The sequence below is a fragment of the Bemisia tabaci genome, chromosome 10, assembly GCF_918797505.1.
Source record: "Bemisia tabaci chromosome 10, PGI_BMITA_v3".
NCBI lineage: Eukaryota > Metazoa > Arthropoda > Insecta > Hemiptera > Aleyrodidae > Bemisia > Bemisia tabaci.
In genome coordinates this window covers 6,738,975-6,766,361 of record NC_092802.1, presented here as the reverse complement: position 1 = coordinate 6,766,361, position 27,387 = coordinate 6,738,975, and the positions used below count along the sequence as shown (strand labels likewise).

The following is a 27,387-nucleotide window of genomic DNA, read 5'->3' as shown; positions in this document are numbered from 1 at the left end:
TCCGGAGAGCTCGAGAGGTTTGTCCCGAGTGCCGGGCGCCTGAGAGCGCATTTCAAAACGACGCATCTGGGTTTTGAGCTGAGCCCTACTGCCCGTATAACTCCATGCTTGCCAAGGCTCAGATACACGCCGCGGCCGCTGCGTCGAAGGAACGAGGATTTTATGTTTGACATCTGAAATAGCTGGCGCTTGAGATTTGAGGGCTTGACGATGAGCAGACGAGGCGAGCGCTGCTGTGCTAAGAAAAAACGCCGTATGAGCCACCAGGCGTTGCCAAATTTCCTTCGACAAATCACGAATTTCCAGAGAAATCTCCCATTTTTCACCAGATTTCATTCGTAATCAGGATTGCCACGGAATTCGGAAGATGAAATTCCCTGACATTTCTCTGATTTTCCTGGCTAATTTTGGTGAAATTCCCTGACAATTGAAGATGTGACGGTGGTTAAGAAGGCATAATTGAAAATAGTTTTAAAGCAAAATTTCTTGTTCAACAAATTTTCCCTGACATTTTCGTTATTTTCCCTGACATTTCCCGGTTTCCCCTGACTGTGGCAACCCTAATAATCAGGATTGCCATACAATTTGGAAGATGAAATTCCTTGACATTTCTCTGATTTCCCTGACAAGTTGAGTGAAATACCCGGACAATTGAAGATATGTCGGATAGCTAAAAAGACAGAATTTGTTATAGTTTTCGGGCAAAATCTGTTGTTCAACATGTCAAACCCATTCTAAAAAGCAAATAAAGGTGAATTAACACCTGCCCCGGATACTTTCATCATTTCCCTTGACATTTCCGGGTAATCCCTGATTGTGGCAACCCTGGTAATTGAATGCAAGAAGTCTGAAAAGCCCGTATCCCACGATCAAATGAACTCGTCAAATTCAAGATAGCGGAGATGCGTCCTGGATTTCGCGCAATGACGCAATTAACCCTCCAACTTGCATTTGATGAGTTCATTTGATCCTGGGACACAGGCTTGAATTACAAGGAAAAATATTCATAAATTCTTCAAAAATAAAAATTTTCAGTGATACAATTTGGCAGCATTCGAATGCCGATACGGCGTTTTAACGTAGCTTGGCGGAGCGGATAAGACCCCTCCTCGCGATAGCACTTTAGAGATGAAGGATGGTGGAGATTGAAATCACTTGGTCCGAGAGCGGATCGATGGATCATTGTTCCGATTCCGATGCTCCAAACAATGAATGCATCATTGATGCTTCGCTTCGCCAACAAACTTCAGGAATCGTCGTCCTCTTTGATGGTCACGAGGAGGATTTCGATGGTAAACCGCGGAGTTTTCGCCGCGCTGTGCTGGCTTAAAAGCGGAGGGTGGACCGATTATTAAAAGAAAGGAGGATTGCTACTATACTGCCGCGCTTCACTGGAAAAAAAAACACATTGGATCTAGAGTCCAGACTCTTAAAAACATCGACAAGAAAAAATGCTCTTGATTCAATCAGAATCTAGCTTAAATCAAGAACCAAGCCTCTTAATTTAAGCGGATTTCGTTTTGATTCAAGCAAAAAACCGATTGAATCAAGAGTATTATTTCTTGTCAATGTTTTCAAGAGTCTGGACTCTAGATCCAATGTGTTTTTTTTCCAGGGCATGAGAATAAATACGCTAAACTGTTAGACACTAGAATGCCAAATTTGGCTGGCTTTGCCATCAAACAAGGAAAATACGATGATAAACATCGAGCTGCAAGCCAATAATAATAAATGCAATATTATTCAACTACATGATGTTACAAGGATGCAATTGGAACACTGGAAAAAAAAACACATTGGATCTAGAGTCCAGACTCTTAAAAACATCGACCAGTAAAAGTACTCTTGATTCAATCAGAATCTAGCTTAAATCAAGAACCAAGCCTCTTAATTTGAGCGGATTTCCTTTTGATTTAAGCGAAAATCTGATTGAAACAAGAGTATTTCTTCTTGTCGATGTTTTCAAGAGTCTGGACTCAAGATCCAATGTGTTTTTTTTTCCAGTGTACTGCCACGCTAAGGAGGAACGCCGTGCGAGTCTTCAAACGTCGCCAGATTTCCTTCGAGAAAAACGAATATAGCTGGAAAATTTTTAAAATTTTGCAGTGCTCCCATTTCCCGGGACTAGTTCCGAATTTCGGCACTTTTGAGATTTTCCTGAATTTTCCGGTAACTTTCGCAAATCCCGATATGTTCCGGATCTTTTGCATTTTTCGGAACTTTTGACGATCGTTCTACGATGAAAACAACACCACGTCCTAATATAATAAATGAAACTATTATACTATGTAGTTTCAGGGTGATCACAAACCTTTTGCCGCATAGTCCTCTACTGAAATTCCAAGGATAAAAAAGCCACAAACCTGTAACAAACCAAAAAAGAACATTACGTCGGTACATTAGCAAAATTCAAGAAAAAACAAATAAATGAAGGAGAGAGAGATCACGCAATTTAACTTTAAAATATGCTACAGGGTGACTTGATGCTTCATCTCAATGCCTTTTAAGTATTGCATCTTATTGCATCTGATTCCGCTCTCTCAATCTGCGGAGCTTATTTAACTAAGATACTCGGGAAAAGTTGTAAAACTCTCAATGTGTAAAAAACGAGAAGACCACGATAAATTAGAAGGTCTTATCTTAAATGTTTTGTAAATTTTCCCGATAATTTGGCGAATTTTGATGTATTTTTGTGCCATCATTTTGAAAAATTCATTTCGGCGTTTTTACGAAAAATCGGGTCGTACGCTAATTTGCGAGGAATTTCCCCTAAACATCGCGTTCTTAGACGAGTCTTTGAAACTTCGCACTAGGGGTCTGAAAGAACCTGGAACAATTTTGGGTTATTGGGTACTTGATTCACGCAGAATTTTCCCTTTATTTCAACGTATCTTTAACTTAGGCGACCGAGAGAAACAAAACTTTGAGTCATGTACTTCAATAATTAGGGGGAAGTTTTCCTGGTCTCCGCAAAATTTTTACGAAGTTCCAGTTCCGAATCTTCAGAGCACTTTAGAGGGGGATGGGAAACCTAGATTGCCTGCTTGCACCCTGGAAGACGGCCGAAGGCGCGATTTGACGGCTGCATGAAATTCCCGCACACTTTGGTATTTTTTCAATCACTGGAAAAAAAACACATTGGATCTAGAGTCCTGACTCTTAAAAACATCGACAAGAAAAAGTACTCTTCATTCAATCAGAATATACCTTACTTAAATCAAGAACCAAGCCTCTTAATTTGAGCGGATTTCGTTTTGATTCAAGCAAAAATCCGATTGAATCAAGAGTATTTTTTCTTGTCAATGTTTTCAAGAGTCTGGACTCTAGATCCAATGTGTTTTTTTTTTTTCCCAGTGATTCCCGCACATGTTTAAATTTCTTTGGATTTTTCTGTCTATCTATGTATCATTTTCTACAGCGCTGCCGAATCATTGTATACGAATCGAGATTTTCCTAAAACTGTGCGGAAATGGAAATTTCAAAAACGTGTGCGGAAATGGAAAAAATACAATGGTTTGCAGGAATGTAAGCCTGCCAATTTGACAACCGTGGAAAGCGGAAACCGAGCGCGGGAAAAGCGAAACTTTTCTCAACGCAAGCACATAAACGGTAATTTAGTTAGAAAATGATGTATCTCGTGTCTGCATGCATAAACTTCGACTGACGCTAAACGCTCGCCCCCTCCCGGGCAGGACCGCAATCCGTAGTTTATCAGCGGCCGACCATGAAAGCACACACCCCCGGCCACCCCCCCCCCCCCGGGCCGCGTAGCCACCCTTAACAGCGCCGATTTCACCTCAGTACGACTCAATTTAAGCCACCGGCTGCCCGCTTAGACCTACGGTTCCACAGGCAGCTCTCGACGCGGAGCCAACACTGGAAAAAAAAAACACATTGGATCTAGAGTCCAGACTCTTGAAAACATTGACAAGAAAAAATACTCTTGATTCAATCGGATTTTTGCTTAAATCAAACGGAAATCCGCTCAAATTAAGAGGCTTGGTTCTGCGGAACACTGGAAAAAAAAAACACATTGGATCTAGAGTCCAGACTCTTGAAAACATTGACAAGAAAAAATACTCTTGATTCAATCGGATTTTTGCTTAAATCAAACGGAAATCCGCTCAAATTAAGAGGCTTGGTTCTTGATTTAAGCTAGATTCTGATCGAATCAAGAGTATTTTTTCTTGTCGATATTTTTAAGAGTCTGGACTCTACGACCCGTCGTTTTAGAATGTTATTCTAAACGTGAAACCTTCAAACCCATCACTGGTAAAAAAAAAAAAAAAACCACATTGGATCTAGAGTTCAGACTCTTAAAAACATCGACAAGAAAAAATACTCTTGATTCAAACGGATTTAAGCTTAAATCAAGAACCAAGCCTCTTAATTTGAGCGGATTTTTGTTTATTTAAGCTTAAATCTGATTGAATCAAGAGTCCTTTTCCTTGTCAATGTTTTCAAGAGTCTGGACTCTAGATCCAAAGTGTTTTTTTTTTCCAGTGCTGCACGAAACTGACTTTGCGCGGCCTACCACGTGTCGCGCGCCTCCGATGGAACCGTGGCTTTAACCCGACCGCTGCTTCCGATACTTATGACTAATTGAATCAAGGCTGGAATCCGCGCTCGTCCCTCACAAACGACTGCTTGCTTTTCGCCGGCTTCACCGGGAAAGATCGACTATCGATTTTTACCCATTTGAAGCCATGGTAAAGAATCGATTATTAAGGTGTTCGTTGCGAATCCCCCGTTTATCGATCCTTTTCCATGGGTTTAAATGGCAGATCAATCGATATATCGCAAAGCACGCCACGCTCCTGAGCTTCACACATGCTCCAAGATATTAGAAGGGCCCTTTGAAAATGCTTATCACTCGGTTTGGTCCGCTCTTCGACCGAATGTTCCGTTCACCGTTTTTGAGTTGCGTTTTGAATCGGACCCGGATGTTTTTTCGAGGGATGAAATTGTAAGCTTAACTAACGATTGTGTTACGATTCGAGATTAAATTTGAGTCAAAGGATGAAAATTCAAAAATCATAAAACGAATATTTTTGTACGAGTTCCTTCACCGGAAATCAGGGTTGCCATAGAATGTGGATATTTAAATTCCCTGACATTTCCCTGACAATTGAGAAAATGCCAGAGTTTTAAAAAGATATAGATAGAAATAGTTTTCAGGCAACACTTGTTGTTCGGAACATCAAACCCCACTCGAAAGAGGAAATGAAGGCAATTTGAAGATTTTTCCCTGACATTTTCGTCATTTCCGGGTTCCCACTGACATTTTCCGTCTTCCCGGTTTCCCAGACTGTGGCAACCCTGGAACTAGACATAGATACAGACATAAGGCCATCCTCCATGATCATTGAGACATAGAACTGAGTTCTGAGCAAGCGACTGAACTGTTGCTTCTGGGTTCAAACTAAGGAGGTCTGACATCATAAAGATATCAATTATAATAGGTACGAGATGATGTATATTTCTAGATGACGCATTTCTCCTTTGACTCAGCGTTGTTTTGGGAGTCGGTACATTTATTTAAATTGAGACATAAGGTCAACGGGGGATGGCGAGGGGCCGGGATATTTTCTGTCCCGCGACGGAAAGAGTGGGCCGAAACGATCCCGGAAAGTTTAAAGGGCAGACAATGGTCGCAGGAATGAAGGGCCCGGACCCCCCACACGCCTCAGGAGCCACTTATCAGTGAATTAATTGGCCATACTTCAGAGCAGTTAAGTCATATTTAGAACTTGAGGAGCCCCCCCCCCCTCCCCCTTCCCGGCGGGGGTAGAGGACCTCATAGTCTGCGCCCTTAACCAGTAAATCTTTCATTCAACCGAGCGACTGGTACGAGACTTGATGTCACTTAAGTCAAGTACACACAAATCGTCGCTCCTCGGACGGAAGCGCGTATCTCTGTTTCAACGTGAGCTCCGGAGAGCATAGAGATATACGGAGAACAGGGCTCACGTAGAAATCTAGATACGTCTTTTTCTCGGAGTAGGAACGAAATGAATGAATTCTGCTTTGTAACCATCGGAAATCTCATTCCCTTTTTTTATTTCATTTGGCTTTCGAACCGTAGTCCGGAACCCCATTATTTTACGATCACACTGGAAAAAAAAACACATTGGATCTAGAGTCCAGACTCTTAAAAACATCGACAAGAAAAAGTACTCTTGATTCGATCATGAATCTAGCTTAAATCAAGAACCAAGCCTCTTAATTTAAGCGGATTTCGTTTTGATTCAAGCAAAAATCCGATTGAATCAAGAGTATTTTCTCTTGTCAATGTTTTCAAGAGTCTGGACTCGAGATCCAATGTGTTTTTTCCAGTGCAGAGGCACATACCAGTAAGTTGCCAACACTGTTTTTTTCCGTTTGCACTCGTTATAAAAAATTGATTCTAGGTGAGCCAGCCAAATTCGATTATTTTACAAGGGTTTCGACGATCCAGTTCGATAGTTTGGTAAACGGGGAAAAAGGTGTTAGGGGCCCCGAGAATTGTGGTACTTACTGCCCCAATTTGTTGGATGATACGGACGTTTCCAATTATTTTTCGTAGTGTCGCGACACAAGTTGCGATAGTACCGCAACATTTTGGTTAGGAACCTAATCTATTGGGGTATTACCACAATTAATGAGAAAAGTCCGAGTTGGGACTTAACCCCTACCTTTTTTCCGTGTAAGAATTATGGGTATCACCATTGCTTGAAGTGAACCACTTGGCAAAGTGATTATAAAACTAAACATCGCAATCTAGAATCTCGCATCAGAATTCAGTGTAGAATGCGGTAAAAATTCGGTCAGCTCATATACGAGGAAGAAACTTTTTCTCTGAAAATTTAAAGTTTCTAGCTTAAGAGTAAACTTAAGTTCTAAAATTTAAAATTAAAGTTCTGGGACGAATTAAAATGCTTTACGACGTCATGATTTGGCCGTGTGCTAAATTTTTCTTGACAAGTTCAAGATTCTGTGAAAGGAATAGGACAGATTGTTAAATCAGACACTATTTGTCGAGTCGATAACATCATCAGTGGCGTGGCGTCCATAGGTTCGCAGTGTTCGCCGAACACCCTAAAATATTTTGAACCAATTGATAAATTATGGCTAAGAATGTGGGAAGCAATACAGAATACAGAATAGTAGATCACAAATAAGTATCGGGCGCTTGGCTTCCGACAGCGGCATGTGGCGCGGCGGAGAGAGAAAATCCTGTGACACGCGGTCCGCACCGGCTACCGAACCTGGATTATCTGCGTACGGTGAGGAGAGAGAACCTGGGTGCAATGATGAAGGGGCTAAGGGTACACCAGAGAGGAGAGGCACCGGCGCGCGGCGCAGAGCGGAGCGTGAGCATTAGGTTCGGAGACGAGTGCGGACCGCGCTCGCGGTGGGAACACAGCAGAGAGAAAAGGGAGGGGAAAAGAACGAGAGAGGAGAGCCGCTCATCAGTCCAGCTGTTTCCAATAGCAGTGGTCCGCAGGGGTTTGCGAACCGCCGAATTTACTCTATGCCGCGATACGCCCTCCGCTTCCCCCCCTGCGCATGCGGGCCGCATCTCCCAGTTTCACAGTCTCCCTCTCCCACCTCTCTCTGCAGGTGCGTGTGGCGAAAATACGTTATCATTTAACAAAATAAATTACAGGAAAACGATCGGTAAAAAGAACAAAATTTCAATGACAATTTACCGGCACAATTTTCATCAGAAAGGGTTAAAATCGTGTTCTTGCGGCTTCATTTTTTTAAAAGTTTCCGGGGGAGGCCCCCCGAACCCCCCTTTAGGGAGGGGATTGAACCTTTCTGACCCCCCTCCCCCCTAAAGTTAACACTCCTACCGAACGCCTACCAGATATAGTCACGCCACGCCACTGAACATCATATTTCACTCTACTGGACCGACGTAGATTTGGGCTTTTTCGCGACTGAGCAGTTTAAATTGACTGATCCTGCTGTAAACTTAATACTTAAAAACGTTATTCTTTCAAAAACGATTCAACGCGGCAACACGGCACTTAAAACTGGGCTATGACTGCACTGATACGGATGAGTCAAGCACCCGACTGCACACACACGACAAGGAGCAATGACTCAATTCGGTTCAATTAACAGAGCCAGATTTAAGCTCTTAACTTCAACATCGATGCCAAACTTATCAATAATTGGAATATAGTCAAAACCATTCAAATTTTTGACAATCTTCGACCGATTTAATTCCTTATACTCTACACTGAAAAAAAAAATTACGGGCTATGTAGACATACCGTCCATTTCGGGCTCAGACGCTGGAAGTTCCGGGTGCTCCGGCTGTTACGTCCGGAGCTTTCGGCCTTTGAGCGCGGAGCGCGGACGGTATGTCTATAAAGCCCGTAAATACAGCTTCCACGACCGGATTTTTTTTTTCAGTGTACTTTCCAAACTGTTCTAAAATAACTGTTCATGAATAAAAAAAATCTGAACCTTTTTACAGAATTTCCGTATTTTTTTAGTACTTCAGGGCCGCCTTCAAAAAATCAGTACTATTGCAAGACTCTCCGGATTTTCCTCCGCACTGGAAAAAAAAAACACATTGGATCTAGAGTCCAGACTCTTGAAAACATTGACAAGAAAGAATACTCTTGATTCAATCGGATTTTTGCTTAAATCAAGGACCAAGCCTCTTAATTTGAGCGGATTTCCTTTTGATCTAAGCTTAAATCTGATTGAATCAAGAGTATTTTTTCTTGTCGATGTTTTTAAGAGTCTGGACTCTAGATCCAATTTGTTTTTTTTTCCCAGTGCGTGAACCACCAATGGACTTTCTTAATTACCAAAGAAAACCGAATTTTCCGATGGACGGAGCTGTATACTGCCGTGCTGCGGCAGAACGCCGTATGAGCCTTCAGGCTTTGCCAAATTTCCATTTATAAAACACAAATTTCCTGGTAAATTTATGAATATTTTTCTTCCGATTTTTCTGATAATATTGTTCCCAATTTCAACTAGAGTCCATGAAAATTTCAAGGAAAAATATTCTTAGGTTTACTCAAAAATAATCATTTTATTGAAGGAAATCTGGCAACTCTCGAAGGTTCATACGGCGCTCTTCCTTAGGACGGTAGTATAGTGTAGTGTGCACCGTTTTCAAGGGAGGAACGTATTCATGGCCTCTCACAAGCTGCGAGATCCATTCCGTGGAGATGAGATGGCTGCCTTTAAATTAGCACTTAGCACGGGATTAAGCGCTCGTTTTGGTCGTCTTTGATCGGGCGCGGGTCCGCCAAAAACCAAATGAAGCATCGTCGCGGGTCGTTTGACTGGCCCCGGCCCGCGATGATTAAGCGGGGACATCAGGGCCAGACAAGAGTAATTAGGGCTCAATTGACTCCTCACTCCTCCGTCTCCTTCTCTTGACTTCCAGTTTCGGACTCGGGGAAAGGGATTCGGGTTAATGGCTTCTCTTCAATTTTCGAAAACTTCATCGTGACGCTTAAGTAACTATGTTCTATAATGCCGTGCTCAGGAAAAACGCCGTAAAAATGTGTCAAATTTCCATAATGAATCACAAATTTTTTGAGTATTTGGTACACATTTTTCTGTCAATTTTTCGGCGAATGTTTTTCGAAATTTGATCCGATGAATCTAAAAATTGCAAGGAAAAATACATATTTTTCGATATTCACGTGACATGTTTTTAGATTTGAGTCAAATCATTTGACGGGGAAAACTTCTCTCTGCGTCACCCACAAGTTCATTAACTCCCATGCCTAAAATTACAGGTCGAAGCAGAGACCTAGAAATTTTGCCCGTAAATGGGGGGGGGGGGGGGGGAGGAGGAGGTTCTGACAATGCGTCCGTGTTAAAGAAGAATGCCGTAGGAGCCTTTAAAAGTTGCCACAGTTCCTGCAATAAAAAAGCGAATTTACTGGGAAGATTGTGAAAAATGTTCCTCAATTTCAGACAATTTTGTGCGCAATTTAATCTGAAAAATCTGAAAATTTCAAGGATAATACCTATGACAGTCTTTAAAAAAATATTTTTCGACGGGAAATTTGGCAACATTCGAATGTTTACACGGCGTTCTTTCTTTGCACGGCAGCCCAAAGCTTCATACTTCCTTTTTTTATGTAATTTTGTTTTCAATTTCTTCTAAAGCTCCTCAAAATATCAAGGAGAAAAATTCATTACTCATTCATTTTCCACAAAAATGAACATTTTACAGGATGGAATTTGGCAACTCTCGAATGTTCATACGGCGTTTTTCCGTAGCACGGCAGTACGTGGAGCAACGAATTCGGACTCAGAGGATGTGGCTGTCGAGGTGGCTGCGATCGGGAAAGACGAAACTGGGGCAGACGGAAAAACGTCGAGTGCAAAACCGCATAACAGTCAGTGAAAACCTGTGGAGATACGAGGTTTTTGCGGAGCGGCGTGGCGCGTTGGGCGTAGCGCCGGATGAATGGACAGACATCCGTGCCGTGTGGTCCGCCTCCTGGCCCCGGCCCGGTTAATTAAAACTGGAAAATGAGATTCGCTGTAATTATTTCTTCGGCTCTCCGCTGTTCAGTTCACCCTCCGACCTGATTGAATCGGCTTGAGCCATCGCGAATTTCCGATTTTAAGTTAATACCGCCAAAATTAGATTGATCAGATTATTTTTCGTTTTGTTGAGGGCCAAATTTTTTTTTTTTTTTTTTTTTGGTACCTAGGTTTCAAAAGGTTCTGGGGCAAAAAAAGGTTCTTTTTACACTGGAAAAAAAAGTCTCTTGGATCTTTAGACTCTAAGAAAGTTTAACAAGGGAGAGTACTCTTAATTAAATCTGATTTTTGCTTGAATCGAAAGAAAATCTGCTCAAGTTAAAAGGCAACCTGGTTGAATCGGCTTGAGCCATCGCGAATTTCCGATTTTAAGTTAATACCGCCAAAATTAGATTGATCAAATTATTTTTCGTTTTGTTGAGGGCCATAATTTTTTTTTTTTTTTTTTTTTTTTTTTTTTTTTTTTTTTTTTTGGTACCTAGGTTTCAAAAGGTTCTGGAGCAAAAAAAGGTTCTTTTTACACTGGAAAAAAAAGTCTCTTGGATCTTTAGACTCTAAGAAAGTTTAACAAGGGAGAGTACTCTTAATTAAATCTGATTTTTGCTTGAATCGAAAGAAAATCTGCTCAAGTTAAAAGGCAACCTGGTTGAATCGGCTTGAGCCATCGCGAATTTCCAATGTTAAATTAATGCCGCCAAAATTGGATTTATTTTTACGTTTTTGTTGAGGACCATAATTTTTTCCGGTGGATTTCAAAACTTTTCTGGAGCAAAAAAGGGTTCTTTCTACTGGAAAAAGTCTCTTGGATCCTGAGTCCACACTCCAAAAAAATTTGACCGACTGAAATTGGACTGACAAAAAAAGTATTCTTGATTCAATCCAATTTTTGCTTGAATCAAAAGGAAATCTGCCTAAGTCAAGAGGCTTGGGCCCTTAATTCAAAGAAAATTTCGCGTGAGCCAAGAGTATGTTTTCCTTGTCGAATTTTTTTAGAGTCTAGACTCTGGGTCAAAGATACTTTTTTTCCAGTATAGTGAAAATCGCTAAAGTTCACCTAGAGTCTATTGGCACGGTCTTAAATTTACTCCAAGACCTCTCTTTAACCTCGTGGAAATAGTGGCAACTTACGAAGCTCCAGGGGTACAGAAAGTTCAGGGTCTTCCCATTTTTTAAACTGGCCTTTTAACTTCCTTTGGCTTTCATTCACAATTTGCCGCGATTTGTGAGAAAAAATCCTAGTGCGCAAGGGTTGGATGGAACGACTCCTTTTGCGAAACATTCACCTGTGTCGTAGAGTATTTTTTTTTACTGAAGTGGAAAGCTTGGAAGCTTGGAAGCGTGGAAGCTTGGAAGCTGGAAACCCCATATTTCGTGCGCAGATTGTTAAGTGAGGAGCAGGGAGGCAAAATTTCTTGAAAAGATAAAATCTTGAAATTTCACGTGAAATATTCCATGAAAATTCAGAAATTTACGGAAGGTATTGAAAAATAGCGGTTCATTTTCATGTTTCGCAAAAAGTAAAAATTGTGATTTCCCTCTATTTTTGTGTGTTTGGGTGCAGGTTGCATACTCTAGCCCATGGAAAATTTGAAATATTTAACGGAAGTTTCCAATCTTTCATTTCTTCCTTACGTTTCATGCCACCCTGGTTAGGAGTGCATTTCAGACTTACTCGATGCGCTAATCGTGATTTTTGAGTCATTTCCTGGAAAAATTAACTTTTATAAGTATTGCTGTACACTGGAAAAAAAACAGATTGGATCCTCCAGACACATTGAAGTCCAGACTCTTGAAAACATTGACGAGAAAATATACTCTTGATTCAATCAGACTTAAGCTTAAATCAAAAGGAAATCCGCTCAAATTAAGAGGCTTGGTTCTCAGGCCCGCCACATCCCATCTCGGGCCCTGGTACCAATTTTCTGGCCCGGGCCCCCTAGCACAAGGGGGGGGGGGTCCGGGGGGCCTCCCTTGGGATATTTTTGGAATTTTAAATCTATTTGGACGCATAATGAAGCTCTTATGATGGAGATTTTCCATCAATTTCTGCAGAATAATTACGCTTTTTTGTTTACTTTCAGCACCAAAAACTTTCGAATTGTTGCATTCAAAACATCTGTAAATTTTTTTTTTGAGGGGGCAGATGATAATTTTCAATTCTATGGGGAGCCGGGCCCCCTGGACTCCCCTTTCGTACGTATATGGCAAGGGAGTTAAGCCATTGAAGTCGAGGATGCCCAGAAAGGAGCCTCTTAGCATCCGACAACGGAAGAAAATGAAACACAGTTACTAAAAATATCATTCTACATATACTCAAAATCTTGAAAATCTCTAAGAAAGTAAGAAAAATTTTATAGTGCCCTAGCGTGTTTTTGAAACTTTATTCACCTTTTGCGGAATTTTTAGGGTAATTTTTTCACTTTTCCCTACGAGACAAGGGTTACACATGAATTCGTAGTGGTTTGTCACCTGCGTCACGGGCCCCTTCAGGGCCCGGGCCCCGGTACCAGGGACCCAGTATCCCCCCCCTTGTGGCGGGCCTGTTGGTTCTTGATTTAAGCAAAAATCCGACTGAGTCAAGAGTATTTTTTCTTGTCGATGTTTTTAAGAGTCTGGACTCAAGATCCAATGTGTGTGTGGTTTTTTTCCATTGTAGCTGAAATTTTGCAATGAGAAAATTGCTCTTAAAAAATTAAGACTTAAAATTCGTGAGGGAATGGGAGAATTTCCTTTCCCTGGCCTCTCCAATATACGACTCTGACGAACTCTGTTTCCCTTGTGGAGGTCCAGAACGGCGAGAATCCTGACCCCTGGACGACAGAACACGAGGAAGAAAAGCGGCGTCGTTGAGATGCAAGCTGCGAGCTGAGAAAAACGAGGAGCGGGAACGAAATAGAAAGCTGGCGCTGGGGGGGGGGGGGGGGGTGGACCCCAGGAACAGAGGGAATAAAAAATGATGCCGGAACCGTGGTGACCTGCAACGAGGGGGCCGCGGCCGTCGGGGTGATGAAACTCGCCAATAGAGAGTGAGACGGGCATCAAAACTAATGAGGTGGCACGAGGCGAGGATGGAGATGAAACAAGGGCAGCGTTTATCCCTTGATTTGTTTCCCGGCAAACACCTTCTGTAGCACTCGCCAGCACTTCACAGCGCCTTCAAATGCTCCGGCCTTCTTCCAGCCGGGCAGCGCTGCATCGCCTGGCCCGTAACGTTCTCCACGCCCAGCGGCGCGACGAACTTCACGGAAATCTTGAACATTGCGAATTCTCGACTCAACGTAGTCAGGGTTGCCATAGAATTTAGAAAATGAAATTCCCTAACATTTCCCTGATTTTCCTGACATATTTTGGTTAGATTCTCTGACAATTGAAGATGTGACGGATGGTTAAGAAGGCATACTGGAAAAAAGAAAGAAATTGGATCTAGAGTCCAGACTCTTAAAAACATTGACAAGAAAAAATACTCTTGATTCAATCGGATTTTTGCTGAAATCAAGAACCAAGTCTCTTAATATGAGCGCATTTCTTTTTGATTTAAGCAAAAATCTGATTGAATCAAGAGTATTTCTTCTTGTCAATGTTTTCAAGGGTCTGGACTCTAGATCTAATGTGTTTTTTTTCCAGTGCATAGTTTAAAATAGTTTTTAGGCAAAATTCCTTGTTCAAAATCTTAAACCCATTCTTGAAAGCAAATGAAGGTGATTTAACAAATTTTCCTGATATTTTCGTCATTTTCCCGTCCACATTTCCCGGTTTTCCCTGACTGTGGCAACTCTGCTTAGTTACTTGTGTCTATCGTAGACAATTCGCCGTTTCCATTGCGAAAGCACTAAACTATATTTCAAGGTTGCCCAATTCCTACTCACAAATTACATTTCTGACTGAATATTTCACAGATTTGTATTCTGGTCTCATGCAAAAATCGGACAAATTTTCGAAGAAAATTGCACAAATACTTATGCATATTGCACTTACGGAATTCTCATACGTCTCGTTTTTAAACAATTAAGATGAATTTTGCTGTTTTGGCTATTTCAGTGCTTTCATCTAAAAGAGATTAGACGAATTTTGAAGGATACTAAATCTCGAAAATTTGAAACTTACTGCTCTCTTCGTTATCACGGCAGTGCTATCAAAACTAATATTTTCCGAAACTTACTGCTCTCTTCGTTATCCCGGCAGTGCTATCAAAACTAATATTTTCCCTGAGTTTTGCGCGCACTGGCACGGTGCAAGAATTTGATAGATTTCGAAGTTGAAGCTGAGGAATTAGGAGCATATTGAGATGTTGAGGATTTTGTGAGTTGTGGATAGAGACCTCGTTGAGGCAGCTGCCAGGCGGGACGACATAATTTCTTGGGAGTGCCACAAGGTGACGGAATGAAAAGTTCGGAAGTGTGCGTCTGACTCGAGACGCAGGCGGGAGGATTCTCTACTTGCGTCGAGCAAGCCTGAGAGTTTGAGCGGAAGGACTAATTCGACCGCGACTAAGCAGATCATTGTTGCCAATTTCAGATGATAACCATCTTTTCTGCCTAATTACGCGAGTGCAAATACATAGAAACTGGTTTTCGAAACTGGGGAATGCTTCAGTAAAGCTACAAAAAATAGTCGAAACAAAAATGGGAATTCGAAGAAAAATTGCGTACAAGGCAAGGCTCCTGCAGGAGAGATTTTCTACCTGGATATTTTCTTTAATTTGCCTCAACTCACAGAAAATATCAAGGAGAATTACGCGATTATAAATGCATAAAAACTGGCTTTCGATACTGAAGAATGCTTGAAGAGCCCAGAACGGACGGTTTGTCTATATAGCCCTAACTTTTTTTTTCAGTGTAAAAGACCGTCTTATTTGTTAAAAGCTTGAATTGGGTCCGTTGTAAACTTCAGCTGGAGCAAATTGAAGAGATGTTTCTTGCAATAAATGGCTCAAAAATCACGATGAGAGTATTGGTGAAGTCTCAGATAGACACCTAACTTCAGGATTTGCGTTAGATGTATGCGTTTTTTAAGCTTCCCGCTTCAAAAGCGCCCGGAAATTTCCACCTTTGAGTTCGGAACGGACGGTATGACTATAAAACCCGTAGGTAACTTTTTTATTCAGTGTGAAGATTTCCAGAACAGAGTCAAATGAGTCCGTCCTTTGATAGCCTCACTGGAAAAAAAAAAAAAAAACACATTGGATCTCGAGTCCAGACTCTTAAAAACATCGACAAGAAAAAATAGTCTTGATTCAATCGGATTTTAGCTTAAATCAAGAACCAAGCCTCTTAATTTGAGCGGATTTCCTCTTGATTTAAGCAAAAATCTGATTGAATCAAGAGTCTGGACTCTAGATCTAATGTGGTTTTTTTTTTCCAGTGGCTCTTTAAACTTACTGTCCGGAAAAAGAAATCCGGTCTGGAGATTCTGATCGGAATTTTCAAGACGGAACACCCGGCAACCTGGGGTCGACCACTCAAGCGACCACCACGCGGCGCGCAGCAGATCTTACCGGCGACAAGCCCAATTTGTCAGCTCGGGGAACAAAGAGCCGCAGCCGGAGCAAAAAAATAAGCCCCGCTTCGAATTACTTGGGGCACCACGAAGAGACGCGGCCGGCCGAATCCCAGCTGGAGACCCGCGATGGGGTACGCGCCCCCTCTTCCGACCCCCCCCCCCCCCTCATCGCATCACCGGCGTGAAGAACTAATGAGACCGGCTCGTCTGAAGAAGGGTGCAAACGTTGCGAGGGCCCCGCGGCACTTGCACTTTTTTCGGATAAATTCGTCGTTTTACTGCATGATGGCGATATTTCCGCACAAAATAAGATAATGAACAATTTAAAAAAAAAAAAAAAAAAAACATTAAAACGCTCACTTGCCAGGGCCGGATTTACCTAAGTACTACTTATAGCCCATGGGCCGCTAGTATTTTGCCACCCCCTTCTCATTCGTTTTGAAACATCAATGAAACACACCAAATGAACGAGCCAGCGGGGGAGGGGCGCATACGACGCGTCTACTGGTGTTGAACACATTTTTTGGCAAAGCCTTGTCAACACTACTAGCAAAAGTTCACGGAACTTTGCGCGAAAGTTAAGTTTCGTTAACCTATCTCTGTGTGGACAAGGCCTTCCATTCATAAGAAATGAACGAAAAAATTATGAAAGAACAATCATAAATGTGGATTAATGATTTTAACGTCCGCCGCCGCGCCTCGCAGACCGCACTGTGTTCGACTCAATGCGTAAAGTATTCACGCAGTCTTGAAGGCGCTATGCGTCTCGCGCTGATCGCACTGTTTTTGCCGCAATGCGTGAGGTATTAATGCATTCTTGTAGGCGCTATCCGTTTCACGCTGTCCGCAATGACCGCACTGTGTTTGATGCAATGCGTGAAGTATTCGTGCAGTCTTGTAGGCGCTAATATGTGTTACATGCCAATCGCCGCGCCGAGGGCTTCTCCTTTTCACCTCAAGTCCTCGTCATCATTTCTCTCTAGGTTAGTCGCGCCGTTCCAGGCCAAATTGCGTGTTTGGTTTCTCTCTTAACTCGACTAATTAAAGGTGCTGTCTCTTATATCACTGAAAGACGACAAAAGTAGAGATTACTATACTCTTAGAAAATTAGAGATATTGTCGCCTTTTCTCGTTTGTAATTTTTTTCTCTAAATCCGAATTTTTTTTAAACCTACATTTAAAAAATTTGCAAAATTTGCCGCCCCCTATAGATTAGCCGCCATGAGCCGGGGCTCATGTGGCCACCCCCTTCATCCGGCCCTGTCACTTGCGACTTATTTTTACGGATTTTTTAGGGGCGATTTTTTGAAAGAATGTTGTTTCGCGCAAGGAGTCACGTCAGTCGCACCGTTAATGGGCCGCATGCCCGAAGTGCGCCTGCTCGTTAATTTAAAAATTTTCGCAAGTGAGTACCTATTTGAAAAAAATAATTAAATTGTTTTTACTTATTGTTTTAAATTAGTCGTTTCCCCCGCGAAAAAACGTAACTGCATTTCAACACTGCCGAATTTCTTCTCGCAAATTGCATTTTTACCATAAAAAATTTGGGCATGTCTGACTGAAAATTTCACTGATTTTCCTTATGATCTCATGCAAAAATCATAAAAATTCTGGACAAAAATCGCACAAGTATATTCTTGTAAAAACTTGTATTGTTTTAATCAATTCAGCAACCTTGGCATGGAGTTAAGTTCCTCCGTCCGGGGTACGACGAATTGGACCGCGTTTAGCAGAAAGGAACCAAGCCACATCAGCTTTTGCCAAATTTAACTGAGTAATTAGATTTTTTACATGAAAACGGCTGTGCGGATTTTTGTGCAAATAAGGGGGAGTTTTCTGCATTGTGCGAAGCAAGTTCTTTAAAATTTTCGAAGGAATCCGCACAAGCGTTCTCTAGTAGAAAATTAAATTGCCCAGTAGAATTTGGCAATAGCTTGTGTGGCTTGGTTCCTTTCTGCTAACCGCGGTCCAATTCAGGAGTGCCAGGATTAACCTGTTCGTGACGCAGGTGTGTTGGAGTCCTGATTGCATTTTCGGGGGCCGTTTTAATAACACCGTGGTTTATGAACGGAAGCGGGGGGTTGTTGTGTGGATACAGATGCACGGAAGTATCTCATCGATTGGGTTGCATGTAGCGAGCCACAAGGGTGCAGAAAATTACCAGTCTCGCGACCCTGGGATTTTTTAGAAATAGGTAATAACGTCTTCCCAACACCCCGTGATACTTTTAAGAGCTTGGAACCCTCTCTAGTTTGGGTTAACCTCGGAAGTCGCTACACGAACACCCACCGCTTTTGGTTAGTGCTCATCATTTGCAACCTTGGAATGGAATCACGCTCCTTCTGTCGTGCTAAGAAGAAACGTCATACGAACATTCGAGAGTTACCAAATTTCCTCCAATAAAATATTTATTTTTGGGGAGGGCTATGAATATTTTATCTTTGTATATTCAGAGGATTTAGATCTAATCACAAGGGAAATTCTCAGAAAAATTTAGCGTAAAATATTCACGAGTTTTCCTGGATTTCGTTTTTAATCTAAGGAAATTTGGCGACTGACGAGGTTTCATACGACCAGGGTGCCTACTCAAAACAGGCTGGCCAAAAATCAGTTTTCAGTACATTCCCAAGAAATTCAGTTTCTCTTCAACAGAAAAATTCAGTTCTTTTTCAGTACTGTAATACCCCGGTATCCGCGAGGGTTACTTTCCGCGAAAACCCCGCGGATACCGAATTCGCGGATACAGGGACATTGGTCTTATGGAAAATGAAGGGTTAGGGGACTTTTCGAATGAAAAAGGCTTACATTCACCTATGGTTTGCGAAAGAACGTCACTAGAGCTCCTCCAATTGACGAAATTTGAAAAATTTGATTTCCTCGTTCAAATCGCAACAAAAATGACAAAAAAATGTAAAAATTCCGGACCTCCTCGCGCGATTCACACACGCTTCATGCCACCCTGCCTTAACCCAGGATGTCTACTAAAAGAGGCTGGTCACTAATAAGTATTTTTACAGTACTTTTTCAGTACATTCTTAAAAAATTCAGTACCTCCACTGACAGAAAAATTCCGTACTTTTTCAATACCTCTATTTGACGAAATTCGAAAAAGTTCAAAATTTTGAAACTGCACCAAAAATGGAAAAAAAAAAATCGAAACAATTCCGGACCTTCTTGCGCGATTCCTGCACTTTTTCAGAACTTCCAGACCGCGCTTAAAAAATTAGTACTATTTCCGGACTTTCCGGACTTAGGGACACCCTGTGCGGTGTTTTCCCTTGGCACGGCAGCCTCCGTGCGGGAAATGACGAAATCCGGCAGGGACGCATCGCGGTGGCTTCCCATAAACTCAATTACTTAGTTGTTCAATCATAAACGTATATTTTTGCGGGGAGGAAAGCCAAAGGAAAGGCGAACTGCGAACAGTTTCAGCGACGACGAGCATATTTCACTCGTCTGAAGTTTGAGCCTAGACCCATTCATCACGAGCCACCGCCGCCGCCAAGATATAAAGAAGTGACTCCAAGTTCTTGGACCGTGTTGCGTCGTGCCAACTGCCGGTTACAACCGAGTGTCAGTGTGTGCCATGTGCATCCCTCAAGTAGGAGAGAGCTTCCCTTCAACTTCCCACTCTCCGGTCGCCGAGGATGCGCGTCCTCGGTTCCGGCTTTTCGAACTTCCCTGGAGCTCGAGAAGACACGAGGAACGACGTGAAAAACTAGCGACGAAATAAAAACACTTGAGTGTTCGGCCGAGCTCCTGAATACAACATGTCAGCAGGCTGTTTTTTCAGGGTGTCCAGTATTTTTAATTTTGAAAATTCCTGATATTTTCCTGATTTTTCTCGACTCCTGGCACGGTAGGCAAAAATCAGTAAGACTCTCCGCTGAGGAGATTCGCGTAAGAAAATTCCTGATAAAACGTCCGATTTTTCTGATCGGCCAAAATTCCTGATATTTTCCGATTTTTCCGGTTTTCCCGATGCTACACACCCTGTTTTTGTTTTTTCGTTCTTATAGGCAATATTTTTCCTTGAAATTTTCGGATATTGTACTTGGATAAAATTTCATGTTAAATTCTCTTTAAAAAATGGTACAAGATTAATCAGCAGTTTCTTCAATTATCGCATTTCATTGGGAGAAATTGGGAAAATTCTGAAGGCTCATACGGCGTTTTTTCTTGGCTTCAGTATTCCCGGCTCTCCCAGTAAAAACTCGTCGTAAAGCAAAAATCCGGAGGAATCGACAGAATTCGTCGCCCTTTTTTCCGATTGAAAGAACTGGCGATTGAGCGTGATGAAAGCAATGGCGTGGCGTGCTTTGCGATATATCGATTGTTATGCCGTTAAAACAATGGAAAAGGATCGATAAACAGGAAGTTCGCAACGAACACCTTAATAATCGATTCTTTACCATAGGTTTAAATGGTCTAACAATCGATACATCGCAATTCACGCTACGTCACTGGATAAAAGAACGCAAGAGTCTCTTATATGGAACGACTATATAATGATGGCCCTGAATCTCTGTTTCTTAAAGGAACCCGTATTATTAGGGAGAAATCATACAGATCAGCCAGCTATCTTGGTTTAATCTATAATCCTGTAAAACATGGAGCACAGGGGAGCGCGTGTGAGTAAAATAAAACTAACAAAAAAATAAAATAATAATTGTTAAATCCATTGACAACTTCCTTCCACCGGCGGGTCCATGCAGCATTCCGAAAGAAACGCGAAATCTCTTGTTATTCAGTTTAAAAAAACATCCATTCTCACGGTCTCTCTTCCGCGCCACCGTTCTCTGACATTCTTCGAAAAAGGGACAAGCGATCCCTCCCTCTGCCCTTTCTCCTCAATACGCTGATTCTTTGCACAATTTCTCGTTGGAGGGGGACATACAACTATGAAATGTTAAGAAGTATACAGTAGCTATGCTGCCAATTTTCATGGAGAGTTCATTCCAATCGTGAGAGCCGATTTAAGACAAAAACTAGTAGCATTATCGTGTCTCTTGGTTTTAATTTTGCAAGATTGATGAAATCGTTACCATTCTGAGTTTTGACCCATCTTCATTTGAATTTACCTCAATACTGCGGCAAATACGCAAATTTTCCAATTAGTATGTGAAAACATAGAAATGAAGTATGTGAAGAATTACGCGCTTTCCACCTCAATATAGCAGAAAATACACTGGAAAAAAACACATTAGATTTAGAGTCCATAGACTCTTGAAAACATTGACAAGAAAAAGGACTCTTGATTCAATCAAATTAAGAGGCTTGGTTCTTGATTTAAGCTTAAATCTGATTGAATCAAGAGTATTTTTTCTTGTCGATGTTTTTAAGAGTCTGGACTCTAGATCCGATGTGTTTTTTTTCCAGTGAATGCGATTTTCCAGTGGTTTGGTGATAACATAAAAAAATGTGTATTTTTCACATGATTACCGCAACATTAAAAAACGTCAGACGAAAAGCTATGATTCGCCTTCATTTTACAGTGATACCACATACCCACTCCGGAGTTGAAATAGTTGCGCGCTAATGTCCGCTTGAATCAGTGTTGAATCTTGAATCACAAAATTCATCCGACGCGAGAATACGGATTCACAAGCTCCACCCGTTCCGACGCGAGAATACGCTTCTGCGTTCCTTCTCAGTTTGCAAAAACTCAAACTCGCTTGGCAAAGTTTTTTTTTTTTTTTTTTTTTTTTTTTTTTTTTTTTTTTTTTTTTTTTTTTTTTTGTTCATGTAAATGTACATAGCAATTACACTTGAAATTTTCAGGGCAGACAGGTCTTTATAAAATTTTACATTAACTTATACCTAATAAAGTATAATACACACCACTTTTTAGAGTTAATAACAGAATTCAAATATTGGGAGGGGATAAAATTACAAAAGAGATAAAGATTAGATAACTGAAACTAAAGTTAAGAAAATAGGGACATCAAGGTGAGAGCTAACTATTGAAAGAAAGAAGAAAATAGGGACATCAAGGTGAGAGCTAACTATTGAAAGAAAGAAAGAAAATAGGGACATCAAGGTGAGAGCTAACTATTGAAAGAAAGAAACTTGGCAAAGTGTTATCCCTGAGAGTGATCAGTTATCAGCGCTTAGCAGAGCATTGAGAGCTCACGCTTCGTGTCATCGCGCCTTCAATTTTTCAGGTGCAACACGGACGTCCATCAAGTACGAATAGTTGTATCTCTGCGCCGTCGTTAACGCGCATCTTCTCCCTCGATTTATTTCCAAATTGTGTTTATTAGCGTTTGTCTTATTCGTGATGGTTTTTCAAACTGGTAGCACAGAGTATAGCATCGCGAGTTCACGACTCGCGCCATCGCGTCTCACATGATTGCCGCAACATTCATAAACGGCAGGCGAAAAGCTATGATTCGCCTTCATTTTAGAGTGATACCACATATACCCACTCCGGAGTTGGAATAGTTGCGCGCTAATGTCCGCTTGAATCAGTGTTGGATCGTAAAATCCATCCGACGCGAGAATACGCCTCTCCGTTTCTTCCAAAGACATAAAGACGGACCGCTAGAAGAAGAAAATGAAGCCACCTCTCCTTTTGGTTAGAGTAGCAGAAAAACTAACTTGATCTGAGATTTCTCCTTGTTACCAAACCAAAATAGGTTTATTATAAAAATTTAAAATCCTAAATTTATTGATTTGTTCGTTTTAGGCAAGTAAAACGAGATTAGAAGAAGAAATGTGGAAAATCAAGAGGACAAATTCAAATCAAGTTTCATTTCCCGCGCATGGATTCACAGCAACTTAATCTGAGATTCCTGTAAGATTCCTCCTTGTTCCAAACCAAAATAGGTTTATTATAAAAATTCAAAAGTCCAACTTTATTCATCGGTTCGTTTTAGGCATTTAAAATGAGATTCGAAGAAGAAATATGGAAAAATGGAGAGGACAAGTTCAAATCAAATCGTTTCCCGCGCATGGATTCACATCGCCAGAATGGCTTCACTTCTTCCCCGTGCTTTTAGATACGAGCACTCCGTCTTTATGTCTTTGGTTTCTTCTCAGTTTGCAAAAACTCGCTTGGCAAAGTGTTATCCCTTCGAGTGATCGGTCATCGGCAGGCAAAAAACAGCGTCGAACTCTGAACTAAACTCCCACCTCACTCGATTACACTGCTTATTTGCGGAGCCTCCTAAATAAATTGTCTCTACTGGCAACTCGCTGCGGCAAAGCGAGTCTTCGCGCGCGGAGACGGCATCGAGAAGCTTAAGCGAGGCTCCCGAGAAAACTAACAGCTTAGCGAAACAATGCATCTTTCAATTCCGAAATTATAATGTGCTCATCCGCAAAGCCGGGATAAAGCGAACACTTAACTAATGAGTCAACAACTTCGAACTTCAATTAAACAAAAGACTAAAGAGCGCGAATAAGAACCTAGCTCGCGCGCAACTTTCCGGCCCAAGTTCCAAGTTCGTCGGTCGGCTGTCACCGTTAGGAACCTCCTCCTCCTCCCCCCCCCCCCCCGCCCTTCGGACCACCCTACCGTTCCGGGCCGGCTGCGAGATAAAAGAATCAAATATTTATCACAACAAAAAGTTATAATTGAAAAGCAAATCTCGGCTTGTAGCTTCTTCGGTTCGGATGGAGCGTTTTCCGCGGCTCGGAGCCGGAAAGTTGAGCGCGGAATGGCGGAACCAATTTCCGATGTGTCGAAATCCCTCGCGTTCGGTGAGTTTAAGGTGCGGTGGCAAACAAGGCTATTTCGGCTTCACGTGACACGGGTTCGGAAGCGACGAGGAAAAACTTCCCTCTGCGACACCCACGAGTTTCATTAACTCCCGTGCCTAAGATTACAGGTCTAAACAGAGACCTCGAAGTTTTGCCCGTGGAAAGGAGGAGGCGGTTCAGACCATGCGTCCGTGCTAAGGAAGAACGACGTATGAGCCTTTAGCCGTTGCCAAAGTTCCTTAAAAAAGCGAATTTACCGGGGAAAATCGGAACATTTTTCTTAAAATTTTTTAGACAATTTTGTGCGCATTTTAATTTGGAATATCTGAAAATTTCTAGAATAAATGTACATAACTTTCTCTAAAAATGACGTATTGTCGGGGGAGCTTCGGAAAGGTCTGGGGGCTAATGGAGAGTTGCATGACTGAGGAATTTGCGATTTGACAATTGATTCTTCTGTAAAGTTTGCGAGAAACACGATGGTCCCACTGGTTTTCTCTGAAATCAACTCCCAAGCTCAAAAAAGCTCTCAAATTGAGGCCAAAATGGAGGGATATCCCACGCTATCCTGAGAGTCCACCTCTACATCAAGACAAACTCTCCATGCAAAGATATGGAGCAAATACATTAGCAGGGTTGCCGTGATTTCAGTTTCAGAGTCCTCAAATAAAGTGGCAGCTCAGTCAATGTCTTGGCTCCCTATCTTTGCATGGAGAGTTTGTTTTGTTGTAGAGGTGGACTCTCAGGATAGCGTGGGATATCCTCTCCATTTTGGCCTCACCTTGCGAGCTTTTTTTGAGCTTGGGAGTTGATTTCAGAGAAAACCAGTGGCACCATCGTGTTTCTCATACACTTCTACATAAGAATCAACAGTCAAATCGCAAATTCCTCACACACGCAACATCTCCATACGGCGTTTTTCCTCAGGGCGGAATAGAATCCATTTCGATTTTGTTCCAATTTTTTAATCTCTTTTCCCGGTATCATTGCAAGAAGCCTTCCATCGAGGTAATTTTAATCACAACACACACAAGGTGCCGTGAATTCGTGCATCTAACACACAGTAGGTATTAAAAGTGCTCCATATCACAGTAGCTTTGACTACATAACAATCCGGTTGTCAATCAGGCAATTCGAAGAAAATCCGATTTAGTTTTTGGCCTGACTGATGGAATGAGACACAGGAAAGTAAAAAATACTAGAAACCCTTTGTGGAATGACCACGCCTTCTCCACCGGTGAATTTGCGAAAAAGTAATGCATATGGTACGAGAATATACATTAGCTTAGGTTACAGACTATGAGTTTGAGAATAAAATTGGAGTGGTAAACTTGAATCCTCAATGCAGGTATAAGTAGGTAAAACTCTTCAACATGGTAAAAATAGAGTTGTGGCACATGTCCTAAATATTTTGTACAATGACAAATCAAGTTGCCAAACGAGTATTTACTGTGCAAACGATGAGGTAATAAACAGTGCGAACATATTGAAATTCAACCAATATCGGAATGAGGTGAGATTCGCATTCCTATGGAATCAACGAGGAGTCAAGATTCGATCAGGAAAAAGCCTCCATTTTTATACAACATTGACAAGGCTTAGATGCATTCTTGTTTCAATGGTATAACTAGGTAAACTGGTTTCACATATCTGAAGGCACCATTGACGGTGCACCTAATATTGTCGAAATATTCAGATGTTAATTTGATAGTCACTCAAAATTTATTTAGTCCAGACAGCAAAACTTTCCGGGAATCTCCAGAAATTGTAACACAACATAAAACACACCGATGTTCATTTCATAAGCATACATAACTCCAGAGTATTTCCAGCGTTTTATCTCCCACGGCAGAAATATCCCAAAATGATGGTAGGAAAATCTTAGAAAGTTAAAAGCGAAGTGTATTGATGGCATCACTAATGCATTGAACCTATGGAGAGTAAGAATACTTAGGATATACATTTACTGATTCACAGTTAAAATGGCTCCAACACAGAAGTATGAGTGTGAAAATGTTGAATTCACGTAGGTTCTAAAATAACTGAAGTTCAATGGAATTCGCTGGCTACGACTTCGCGGTGTTGGAAAAACATGTACACCTAAACAGCAAATATGTAAACACCGCTTTTGAAACCTGCGTTTTAACAAAAAATAATAGTGCATTTTAGTGCTGTTTGGAGCTCACGCCATGATATTCAAGTGAATTGTAGAAGTTAAACCTGAAAAACATTCGTGATTATGGATCCCGTACCTGTAAGATCCGACGAGCAGAATCTGCTGGATCGGCTAACAAATCCTTCGTGGTGAGGTTATCCAATTATGAGAATCAACACAACACAATATCACACGTGTGCACATAAAAAAACACACTGCCTCGCGTAAAATATGATTGGCACCAAAACAAGCGAGATCAACGAACTTGGAAAACTTTTAATTAAGCACGCCTCATTTTGGGAAAGCGAAGCTAGTCGGCGGCGGAGACATGCCTCCTTCCCGGGACCGGTTATTCAACTCTTACCGAGAAAGGACAGAATCGTTTCCACGACGGGACAGGTTGCAACCACACTGAGCATTCACAGGAAAACACACACAGAGCACTCGATATTCAGCTTCGAACGGTATTATCTTGGCAAAAGGAATCGCGAAAACAGCAGTTGTTTACCTTTAATAATTTCACTTGAACTATTTCGCGAGAAACAAAGGGGCTCGCGGCTACGCGGGTTTCACTGACGCGAGAAGCGACGCGACCTTCTCCTGCCGATGCTGCGAGAGACTGAAGACATGACGTCACCGCACAACAAAACAGCCGGCTCCACGCCGCGCCGGGAGTGCATCGCGCGCTCCTGGCGGATGGTACTCGCACTGGATGCTTGCACTCCCGGTCCTAGTGGCATGCAGTGTTGCCGAGGCGCCGTTCTTTTCTTTTTTTAATGCTCTTGCTTCTCCTGAGGTACTATGCGTTTTTCAGGACTGTAAAACTGATTTGCTCTTTTGAATCAAGAGGATTAATTAATATTAATAATGTTTAAGAATATAATTCAAATTTGTTGTCTAATTTTTGAAAGATTACGTCCTCGTTCAGATTTCCGTTCTCTCGATGTCGATTTCATGTCCATTCGATTCGATCGACATGAATCGATCGAAGAATGAAGAAGTGAATCGATTGACACCGATTCGATCGGCAATGAATTTTTTTTTAAAAAAAAGGCGGTATCAATTCGATCGACATGGATCGATCGACAAAAACGTGAACCGATCGACGTGATTCGATTGATATGTTTGAATCGATCGACAACCCTATGAGGCGATCGAATTTTGTCGTTCGAGACACGCCGATCGGTTCCCGTGTTGGTTTTTCGATCGGTTCATGTCGATCGAATCCATACCGGGTTTTTTAATTGACTGTCGATCGATTCACGTTTTCATATTTCGATCGACTAAATCGATCGAAATCCATACCCTCCACTTTCGATTAGGTAACTATTCGCGCCCTACAGTAGGTATGTTGTCTGTGCAACAGAATTGAAGGCGAACATGAAGTGGGCAGGTGGGCACTACCAACTCACATGTTAACAACATCGTCTATCAGCTCAATCAAAGATGATTGAATAATGGGACGATGAAAATCTGTCTTTCGAATAGGTGACTATTCTCGCTCAACGTTA

The 27,387-nt window shown here is 41.7% G+C and overlaps 1 protein-coding gene across 7 annotated transcripts in view; it reads right to left on the bottom strand.

Moving 5' to 3' along the window:
* Positions 1 to 26,520, bottom strand: part of kug (FAT atypical cadherin kugelei) — a 517,384-nt gene extending 490,864 nt beyond the window's left edge. For 5 of the 7 annotated variants that reach the window (XM_072305395.1, XM_019040499.2, XM_019040502.2 and 2 more), the window contains exon 1: positions 25,974 to 26,519. The gene's annotated coding sequence lies outside the window, so the exon portion shown is untranslated. Of the gene's footprint in view, positions 1 to 25,973 lie in introns of all 7 variants that reach the window. The other 2 variants (XM_019040503.2, XM_019040505.2) reach the window with 1 other exon arrangement.
* Between the last annotated feature and the right edge of the window lie 867 nt (positions 26,521 to 27,387).